Source organism: Chenopodium album, chromosome 19 (assembly GCF_948465745.1).
Source record: "Chenopodium album chromosome 19, dcCheAlbu1.1, whole genome shotgun sequence".
NCBI lineage: Eukaryota > Viridiplantae > Streptophyta > Magnoliopsida > Caryophyllales > Amaranthaceae > Chenopodium > Chenopodium album.
Window position 1 is genome coordinate 37,429,499 of NC_137852.1, and position 12,030 is coordinate 37,441,528.

At 32.4% G+C, this 12,030-nt stretch overlaps 1 pseudogene across 1 annotated transcript; it reads left to right on the plus strand.

Annotated features, from left to right (window-relative positions):
• The first annotated feature begins 6,892 nt into the window (after window positions 1-6,892).
• Window positions 6,893-8,903, plus strand: LOC145594315 (amino acid transporter AVT1I pseudogene; annotated as a pseudogene). The gene is made up of 3 exons (XR_014102832.1): window positions 6,893-7,024; window positions 7,626-8,233; window positions 8,379-8,903. The product of XR_014102832.1 is annotated as an amino acid transporter AVT1I pseudogene (transcript).
• Window positions 8,904-12,030: the final 3,127 nt, after the last annotated feature.

Below are 12,030 nucleotides of genomic sequence, written 5' to 3' on the forward strand. Positions count from 1 at the left end.
ATTTCAATACTCACATCCCTACCTTGTAAAATACCATACTTGGCTACTGCATCCCTGAAAGCACCCCTTGAAGAGAATCTTTGCCCAACCTTCCAATTGAACACACTAAAATCTGTGTCTACACTTATAAGACTACCTGCCCTCTTCCTCCTCTCAGATTTACTTTCTTCTTCATCTCCACTGTTGTTTGGAGTGAGCATATCATCATCACTGTTATCATATTCACTCTCATACCCCTGATCAGTAGATTTATCTCCTTTTTCCACATGGTTTTTACCCCCTTTATCACTCTCCCCCTCTACAGTCCCTAATCTCCCTGCAGCTGCATCTAACTGAAGCTGATTTGCTATCTCTATTAACTTGGCAGAGCAAGATCTAACTCTCTCCTTTGCTGTTTTTACTTCTTCATCACTGAGGTCAGTCTCATCCCCACATGATTCATCATTCACACCCTCATTCAAATGTTCCTCATCACTTAAATTAAGCCCATCTTCCAGATCTACACTACAATCATCACTATCATCATACTCCTCCTCAACCCCAACAATTTTTTTCCCTTTATCTATATCTGGGTTGTAATCTGGATCTTTTTCTTCACCACTACTCTCATACTCACCCACAAGCTCATCCCACTTTAAAGGACTATCTCCCCTATTATCTAACCATAAATCAACATCATCTGTTTCACAGTTAAGAATCAGTTCAGATGTGGGGAAGGAATGGGTTAGTTGAGAGGAGCCCTGGTAGAATGTGGATAGAGGTAGTGAATGCCTTGGTTGTATCTGTTTTCTCTTGGAATTGATGGTAGGTTGGATACTTTTATCTACATTAGTTGAGGAAGGAGTCAAACTTTGTGAGGCATCTTTTTGGTTGGGAGCATCTTTTATCAATAAAGTATTAGGTGGGGCCCTCCTTACTGTTAGTTTTTGTGCCATATCTTCTTTTGTCAAAGGAAGACAGATTATCTGTTGTTGTGAGGGATCAGTGAAGTCCAACACTGGCAATTGTACCCCTTCTATAACATACACCTCAAGACTTCTATATTTGACTACTAACTCACGCAATTCATTCACCTCATAGTTAGAGTATACCTTTCTTAACCCTTGACTTAAGTTCTCCCCAGGTACTAAGTAATACACACTTTCTATTGTGTCATACCCTCCACACTGCTTTGCAAAATCTTCCAACCACCACCAACACAATTCATCAGGATCTATGTTAAAGGTCCTTCCTTTACCACCCTCATACACTAACATACCACTACCATCAGTTCTAAAAGTACCACCAAACCAGTATTTTAGAGTCACAACAGCAAATGGATCAGCCATCCTCTACCATTACACAACAAAGACAACAAATAAACACACAAAATTCAGCCAAATATGCACACCAACAATTAAAACATTCAAATTACAAGCCAAATAACCCTAATTACCCACCCATTGCTAATGAAGTTCCAAATTCAATTACTATTTACACGACAATAAAAAAACGCTAAAGCAGAGCACTTTTTGAAACATAATTCCAAATTCGCCCAAATTACACGCAATTAACCATAAAAGGAAAGAAATTTAGGGTGATCTAAGCACGTACCTATAAACGCAAACACTTTCTTCAAGGACCACAGCAGCTTCTCCACACGTCTTCTTCGCTGAATTCGCCAGGTACAGTACCAAGTACAAATTTAGGTAGAGCGCATAAATGGAGCAGTAAATATAGGGTGAGAGTGAAATTGAAGAAGTGAAAGTGAAAGAGAGAGACTGAGTGTGGTGAGCAAAGCTCCAGCCTTCGTATTGATGATGATGGTGACATAGTTGGTTGGGGAAATTAAAGCAGCTTCAATTCGTTTTCGAGGGAAATCAACCGCCCAAAATGTCAACATGTCTTGTGTTGACTTTCCCAGCCGGTTCCAGGTTAAAGAGGTTTGGTAAAAGAGAATAAGTACCAAACTTAGGATTATTCAAGGTTAATCCAAAGGTTGGATTATTCTGGGAGAATGAGTGAAAGGTTGGATTATTGGTGTGAAATTTTCCTTAAAAAAAAGGATTTGCCAAAATTTGAACACGATTTTATTTTAAACCAATATATTTTTGTTTGTTTCGTTTTTTTTTTTTTTTTTTTTTTTTTAAAAAAAAAAATTGTTATGCCGAATTGATCCAAGCCAATTTTTATTCGTTGAACACGTAAAGTAAAAATCAATTGAATTAAAGTAATGGCAAATCGAAAATGGGTTTCTTCCAAATCAATATAATTTCATGCAACACGAAGTCCTTGGAATACATAGTATGTCTTAAACCATAAATCCAAATTGCTTTAAAATATCCTCAACTCAAAAGTCATTTATTTCGGAGTCCTTGATTAATGGTATATCTTCAAACTGCATGTAAATCCAAATGCTATACAATATCCTCAATTTAAAATCATCATTTAACTCGGAGTCCTTGAAGATAATATGTCTTCAATTGTAAATCCAAATGCTTTAAGTAAAATATCCTTAACTCAAAATTATTTAACTTGAAATCGATAAAATTTAATATGTCTTAACCATAAATCCAAATGCTTTAAATTATCCCCAACACGAAATCATTTAATTCAAAGTCCTTGAAAATAAATATGTCTTAAACCACATATTCAAATTTGAGCTTTAAAATATCTTTTGATGCGGGAGCAATAGACCAATATGGGTATTCTTGAAAATTCATGGAATTTTCAGAAAGCCTACACTATCTTTTAGTTATTATTAATTATTAGGATTTTTGCCTATGTGTTTTTACCTTTCACTTGAAAGGATTTTTCCTATGTTTAGGCTTTAAGAGTTTTAGCCATTAGGATATTTATTTATTTAATTTATTTACGTTAGGATAAATTTAGTAGTTGGTTAAATATGATTAGTAGATATATTAGGATTAAGATTCTTAATCTTTTATCTTATTTTAGGATATAATTATTAGTTTCCTATCTTATCATTGTACGATTTGTCATCCTATAAATATGGGTGTATATAATAGTAGTTTAAGAATGAGAGAGTTTTGTTATGGGAATTAATCCTTTGAGCATTGCTTGTTTGATTGTTAATCAAAAACATCAATTGTTGCGATTTGTGATCATCTTCTAGTTGCGACTTGGAAGAGGCCCTCTATTCGTGCGAGAATTAGAGTACTATCCTTATAATTTTCGTGTAATTTCTGTAGTTCTTATTAAATCCGAAGATCCAATGTTATTATAGCTTGCGAGTCTTATGAGAGTTTTGAAAGATCCACATCATCCTTAAACCAAAATCCTGAAAATTAATGTCTTAAACCATAAATCTAAATGCCTCAAAATAGCTTCAACTCAAAATCATGTAACACAAAGTCCTCAGGATATTAATATGTCTTAAACCAATAAGCCAAACGCTTCAAAATATCCTCAACTTGAAATCATTTAACTTGAAGTCGTTTCAAATTAATTGCAATTATTTGACGGACACACATGTCAATGTACAAATTTGACTATTTATATTTCTAAATTTGCAAGAAATTTATGAATTTATATATATATATATATATATATATATATATATATATATATATATATATATATATATATATATATATATATATATATATATATATATTTATATATATATATATTTATATATATATATATTTATTTTAAAAACATCACATGAGAACACTTGGTATAATTTCTTATATATTGGTATACAAAAAAAAAAAAAAAAAAAAAAAAAAAAATTACTCCATCCATTCTCGAATAATTGACACAGTCAAACTTGGCCCAAATGCACTAGTTTGACCTTAGACATACATGATTAAATATTTGTTAAAAAATAATACAAAAAAAATGATATTATGAAACTTTATATTAAAACTACGTTCGTTTATGAAAGTTCGACTAATCGACTCACTTACTATTCATGTGGTCAAAATAAAATAACTTTGACTACATGTTATGATTTATACAATATATTTGAATTACCATGAGGGATCTTATTAGATTCCTCTTACTATAAATTTTTCAAATTTCAACTTTTTTAATAATTTTCACTTATACATTGCCGAAGATATTCATGGTCAAAGATGTTTATTGGAGACCTCGCAAATGCAAAGTGAGTCGAACTTTCGGAAACAGAGGAAATATAAGGATCTAGCTAACAAATGCCCCGACGTGTTAGATAATCCTTTAATATAGTACTTAAAGCGTATTAATTTGAAAATGTATACCAAAATCATGTGTCAATCGGTGTAATTAATGTTTATTTCAAGGTTTTTTTTTTGTTTTTTTTTTTTTTTTAAAAACGTTTATTTCAAGTTAATAATTATTTTATCTAACGCCCCCGGGGAGTTCATTAGCTTTTGCCTTAAATATAATACTCCCTCCGTCCCTTTATTAGATGCCTAGTATTAGCATTTATTACTCACATAATAAAGAGAAGTAGACATCTAATTTAAGGATGGAGGGAGTACCTATTTCATAATTAAAAAATTTATATTATAAATTACTACCTCCGTCCTTAAATTACATTCCTACTTCTCTCTATTATGTGAGGAATAAATGCTAGAATTAGGAATGTTATTTAGGGATGGAGGGAGTATTAAAAAAAAACGTATGATGGTCCAGATTAGTATTTGAATAGTGAAAAAAGCCAAATGTATTGATTATTTAGGTATAATGGAGAGAGTATATAAATGATGATCCAGAAGTCAAACAATTGTGAAAATGATGATCCAGAAGTCAAACAATTGTGATTGATCTGAAGCTAAATGAGTACTTTGTATGTTAAATTAAAGTCTTTGAAATCCAACAGTCCGTACTCACATGCCTTAAATCAAATATATATATCTAAACGCCTCAAGATATCTTAAATTAGATGTATATCCAAACTCCTTAAAATATCTTCAGCCCGAAGTCATTTAACTCAAAGTTTGAAAATATGTCTTAAACCTTAAGACCCAAAAACTTCAATAAACGTTCACATCGAAATCATGTAACTTTTTAAGTCAAATTCCTTGTAAATATGTCATAATAAAGCATAAGTCCATTTGCTTATTAGATTTGATTAAAACTAATTTTTTTAATATATTTAATTTGATTGTTTGATTTAATTAAACAAAACATGTTATATATCATATAACTAATATATAAAGCTTTAGCCAGACCACGAGACATTGACACTTAGGACCTGGTCACATTTACTGAATTGAGCTGAACTGAACTAAACTGAACTGAATTGAACTGATTGGAGTTGAACTGAACTGAACTGAATTGAGCTGAAATGAATATTTTATGAGAGAGGAAAATTAAGAGCTGAACTGAACTGAACTGATTGGAGCTGAACTGAACTGAACTGATTAGAGCTGAACTGAAATTAAGTAAATGTGAACATGCCCTTAGCGTTTTAACTTTTCGCCAAATGTTGCGCCACGTAAACGACAAATAAGCTTAATTACAACACCTATGGCGTTAGATTAGCGAATTTAAGATAGATTTTAAAGGATAAGAATTTATTATAGAGTTTGATTTATGCTAGGACTTTTTTCCATATGTATTAAATACTTAAGCGAGTATAAGATAGATTTCTTAGGATAAAGAATTTACTTTAGAGTTTTATCTCTGATAGGAATTCTAATATTTCATATGTATGAAATAGATTATAACTTTCAAAAACAATATCTTATAAATATGTTATTTTTATATCCATTTATGACATTTTTTAATCAACTAAAACGAGACATCGAAATTTTACATTTTAACTTTTTGTCAAGTATCCGTCAAGTAGACAATTAATAAGAATAAGTATGACATGTAGTAGGTTTGCGTGGGGATAATAGAAGGAGATATAATTTTCATATAGTCATACAACATAGGGGCATTTTGGTCATTTTATGAGAAATTTAAATTTTAATGGTATATTTTATGTACAATTAAAAACCATATATAGTACCATCGAATTGAAGCCTTAATACCTATAGTATTATTGAAATTTATCATGTTCAAAAAACTTTATTTGTACTATACTAGAAAAATGTAATTTTAAATAGTACCAATTAATCTGATATATGAGAGTATAATTAAGACTTCAATGGTACTTGGGATTTTGGTCAAAGAGTGTGGAATAATAATTTCCCGGCTCGTATCTTGCTTGTTGCTAATGATGATTTATTAATCTAAGTTCCCCTTTGTGGGTGTTTCAAAAAAAAAAAAAAAAAAGACTTCAATGGTACTATGGTGTAGTCAAACGCTTAAAAAACATGGGCTGATGTCGTTTGTAAATCCCAAATTACTAGTGGTTATATATTTTTTTTAACTTTTGCTAATATTATATCATCAATTCATGTTCAGTGTTAAAATATTAACAATTAATAAAATTTGTTAAATCACATTCACAAATGTAATTATATAGTGATAATTTATTTATTAGTATTACTATGAAATAACATAGAAGTATCTTACATATGAATTACACCATTGTTTTTTCTTCTTTACGGAGTATAATTCTATAATAATATATATTGTTTTTATATAAATCAAGGGTATGTTACGTCAAAGTATCATAAATCAAACGTGATAAATAGCCTTTTATAAGATATGATGATTTGTATCAAAATTATGTGTTAAAATATGGCATTCAGGACAAAAACAAAATCAACAACCTGGGCAATTGCCCAGACACAAAACTAGTACAATAACCCAAAATGACAATGGTACAAAAACGTTGTTACAATTATCCACGGCTCAATTCCATGTGTTAATCGTTTAAACAAATCAAACTACCCAAGTGTCAAAGGTTTATAAATAAGTAGTTACTTGACAGTTGACACTACTCACATTTTATTTCTACTTAAAATTCAGTTTCTCTCTCCCTCTTTCTAAATTGGTAAGAAAATGACAATAAAGGATGAAAAAGTTATGATTAGCCACCCTCTTTTGGAGAATCATTTGGAGGCCAACGATATATCTTTTAAAGAAGAAGGAAACTCCTCTTTTTTGAAGACTTTCTTTAATGGCCTTAACGCCCTTTCAGGTTATCTCCTTTGAAAATACTTTATTTCTCTGCTTTTTTAATTGCACCATTTTAAATTTTTTGTGATTAGTGCACATTTTACACATAATATTAAGATTTGGTATTTTTAAAGCATGTATCTATATCACATGACTATATCCTACTTACGTATTATGAAACTAAAATAAGATGATCAAAGAAGTAGGCGAATATTATAAGACCCAAAAGTAACAAATGAAAAAGAACAAAAGAAATTTAACTATATATGTGCATTAGTTTATAAATAAAACTATTGAAGTGTTGGCTCATTTTAATCATTTAATAAGAATCTTACCTCAAATTCCAGAGGTATGAGACTCGAATTGTGCCCAAGTGAGGGCGCTTGGGGTAATCCCTTACTTTCCCGTCTATCCCAGATGTCTCCTTACCTTACAATAAAAAATTAAAAAAAGAATTGTGCAATAATTTTAAAACAGGATTCATAAATTCATTACCCCACTAAATTCTTCCCAAAATAGAGTTATAGAGGATCGAATCACTTATAATTAGACTACTTTTTGATTTGATACAAAGTCAATGATCTAATTTCTTTTCTTATAATTCTACTGTAATATTATAACAGGGGTTGGAATACTATCAGTACCATATGCACTAGCTTCAGGTGGATGGTTAAGCCTGCTGTTACTTTTTATTGTAGCAATGGCTGCATTCTACACAAGCATACTTATAAAGCGATGCATGGAAGCCGATTCGAGTATAAGAACATACCCTGACATCGGAGATCGTGCATTCGGAAAGATAGGAAGACTAATAACATCAGTGTTTATGTGCACAGAGTTATACTTGGTTGTAACAGGTTTCCTGATCATGGAAGGAGACAATCTGCATAACCTTTTCCCTGAAATGAAATTCGACACGTGTGGAGTGAACATTGGAGGAAGAGAGAGCTTTGTGTTGATTATTGCTCTTGTTATTCTTCCTTCGATTTATTTGGATGATCTGAGTATTCTTTCTTACATCTCTGCTACTGGTGTCATCGCGTCTGTTGTCATAATCGTGTCGATTTTCTCTGTTGGCACGTTTGATGGAATCGGGTTTCACAACAAAGGGGAACTCCTGAATTGGTCAGGAATTCCTACAACTGTTAGTTTGTATGGATTCTGTTATTGTGCTCATCCTGTTTTTCCTAGCTTGTACAACTCGATGCAGAAAAAACATCAGTTTTCGAAGGTATAGTTTATTATGTTCATCTTTTACTGCATTGAAAAAGACTGATACTATTTCTGTTTCTTATTATGTACAACAAAGGGGTATTATTTGTGAGACATGATATTATTATGAGATTAAATGGTCGTAAATTTTAACTTGTCTACAGGTATTACGTCTCTGTTTCGTTTGCTCAACTATTGGTTACGCGTCCATGGCAGTCATTGGCTATCTGATGTATGGTTCAAAAGTAAACTCTCAAATAACTCTGAATCTTCCAATTGAGGCATTGAGCTCTAAAATCGCAATCTACACTACATTGGTCAATCCGTTATCCAAATATGCACTAATGTTAGAACCTGTTGTGAATTATACGGAGAGTTGGTTCCCAAATCATCACAAGAAAAAGTACATAAAGTTTATGTTAAGGACTGGTTTGGTTACTAGTCAAGTAATCGTAGCATTGGTTGTTCCATTTTTTGGGTTTCGCATGTCTCTTGTTGGAGCATTTTTAAGCATTACCGCGTCAATTATACTTCCTTGCTTGTTCTACTTGAAGATTTCAGGCAAATGCATAAGGACAGGCGAGGGACTATTAGTGTTAGGCACTGTAATGTTTAGTATATTGATTGCAATATTTGGTACTTACACTTCTTTAGCAAAAATTATTCAAGAAAATGTTGTAGGTTACTAACTTCATTGATATACTACCTCCGTTACATATGTTATACTAACTTCGTTGCAAATAATGTATAACAGAGGTAGTATACTGTATATGTTATACAATTCAATTTGGTATTGTGTTTTATTTGTTTTTAGTTTCCAAAATGATTACATTTGCCATTATAATACTTAATACTCTCCAAAATTGAGGGACTTTTGGTCTTGTTTTCAACTAATGTCAAAGTTCGGTTCGGGTCGGGTTTGGGTTTCTCTTCATAACTTTGGGTCGGGTCAGGTTTTGCCAGCCTTATCCAATATAATTAAGAATAACTTTTGTATACATCCGGTGTACAGTAATTTACTGTACATCGGGGGTCACTTTTTATCAAATTTAGGGTCACTTTTGCAATTTTTTGGATAACTTTTATCAACAAAGTATAAATACTTTGTAACATTTATTTATGTTAGGGTAACATTTATCCATATTAGGGTAACTTTTGCTTATTTTAAGGGTTACTTTATAACGGATGTACAATATTTATTGTACATCCGATTTATTTAAAAGTTTGTATATAATTAATTTCTTGTCTTGGATATACAAATAGTGACAAACGAAATGAACAAATTCAAGTACTATTCAACCAATAAATGTTTCCCGACCCCATGATAACTTCATTATGGTGGAAAGAACAATTTGGATTTGAAGTTAAGAGTATGGAAATGGTCAAATTAACAATTATTCCTTAAATCACAATCTATACTTAAAGAATGCACATGGGAACTAACCAAAGGGTTGGTTGAATTGTACACACACGCAATAAAAAAATATATATAAAATAAAATAAAATGAACATTAAAGATTTAAAGGTAACCACTTCATCAATTATTGTAGATTAAAAGGAACATAATTTGTTCATCCAATCCAAAATCTAAGGGTTTGTTTGGCATTGCTGTGGTTTTCTGTTTTTTGGTTTTTTGTTTTTTAAAAGTATATTATATATGTCACATAATGAATAAAAAATTATTTAGACTTATTAAAATTATGATAATTTTGAAAACTGACAACAAAAAAGTGGAAACACCATTTTCTTGTTTCCTGTTTTTGGTTTTTAGTTTTCAAAAAAACAGAAAACTGAAAACCAAAAATGATGCCAAACAAACCCTAAAGTGTTGGCTTACTTACTGGTTAATTTCTTATCTCAAATCCTTGAGGAATGAGGTTTGAATTATATGAAGTGATCAGTGTACTTGGAGGTAGGGATTCCCTTAGTCTCTCTTCTACTCCTATCATCTCCAAACCATATATAGGTAGGGATTCCCTTAGTCTCTCTTATTCTTTCCTCCATTTTCTCAATCAAAGGTTTATACCATGTGAAGAAAAGTTTAGTAGAAACTTTGTGGGGATAAGGGATAAAAAGGTTTTTCATTCAGTAAAATTGGTTAAGAAACGGTACTAACACATTCTCTATTCCAACAAATAAATTTCATACTTCCTCTGTTACATACTACCTCCGTTTCTTTTTAGTTGATACGTATTCCTTTTTAGGAAGTTTCTTTTTAGTTGACACGTTTCCTTTTTAGGTAAACTTTTTACTTTGCATTTACAAACTACCCCACTTGCTTTTTCATTCTCTATCACTCTCTCTCCTCTCCTTAATATATGTGCCTAAATCAAACGCGTCAACTAAATAGAAATAGAGGAAGTATTAGTTACAACGATTTGACATAAAGTAGAGAGGGAAAATGTCTAATCGTTGCAAATAATATGTAGCGGAAGTAGTAAGAGTTTTCATTTCTTAGCTTAGAGAACATAAAATGAAAAGAAAAATTGGCGTGGTATGGAACAATGAAAACCAATTATTGACCAGGTGTGGCCAAGAACACAACCTTTAATTGAAGCAATGCACAGCGCCATTTATGGAGGCGAGTGCAAATTTCAGCATAAAAATAAAATCTGATGGTCAACAGAATTTCATCAAAGTAGCAAACTCTTCACTTTTTCAACCTTTCACTTTATGTTAAAGATAATGATTATGTAGCCCTTAATTAAAAGGCAAATTTGTCAAAAAAAAAACCTTTTAAATGCACCATTTTGCGAGAAAAAACCTTTTAAAAGCTTTATTGTAAAAGAAAAACCGAGGTTAAAATTTTTTTGTTGAAGACAACCTGTGCCTCTAATTCACTTAATTAAGCTCTAATTTTTTCCTAATTACCCTCTAACTCTCACTTAGCTATTTTATAATTAAAATAATTTATAAACAAAATAAAAACAAAAACCACCATTCCCACAACCGCTCCAAGCCATCATCTCCCTTTCCCCCTGCCCTGCCAGCAGCCCCCTCCCCCCAACTGAGCCACCGTACTGAACTGCTGGCCGGTCTCTCTCCCTTTCCCACTTACCCCCGCTACAACCCTCCTCCTTCCCTAAACCCTAACCCCGACCATTCACCTAACATCACTACATGAACGATTTCTTCTTCAATTAATCAACATCTACATCAAGTGACAGAGAATCAACATCGAGTGGAGGAGATCCTGAGAGAGATCGGCGACGCGGCGGCGGCGATGACGAGAAAGAGGGAGAGGGAGTGATTCAAGGAGAGAAAAAGAATAGGGGGAAGATGCGTGGATAAGCGAGAACAACCGGAAACACCCATTAAGTGCTCGGTGTTAGGGTTTAGGGAAAGGGGAGGGTTGCACCGGGGGTAAGCGGGAAAGGCAGGAAGGTCGGCTGGTGGTCGAGGTGGGTCACCGAGAGTTGGGGATTCAAGGCGGTGGCTCGGTTGCGGGGAGGGGGCTGTTGTTGTGGGAGAGGGAAAAGGAGGGGTGGCTGGCTGGTGGTGGGGGTGGTGGTTTTTGGGTTTTTTTCTTAATTTATAAATTAAGTTAATTAATAAATGGTTAAGTAAGAATTAGATGATTAATAGAAGAAATTAGTACTTAATTAAGCTAATTAGAGGCATTAGGTTGTCTTTAACAAAAACATTTCACAATCAGGTTTCCTTTTGCTAAATTGTTAAAAATCTGGTTTTCATTTGCAAAAAAGCTTTTAAAAGGTTTTTTCTCGCAAAATTGTGCATTTAAAAGGTTTTTTTTGACAAATTTGCCTAATTAAAACTACATCTAAGCATTTAATTCCTTTTTGTAATCCTATAATA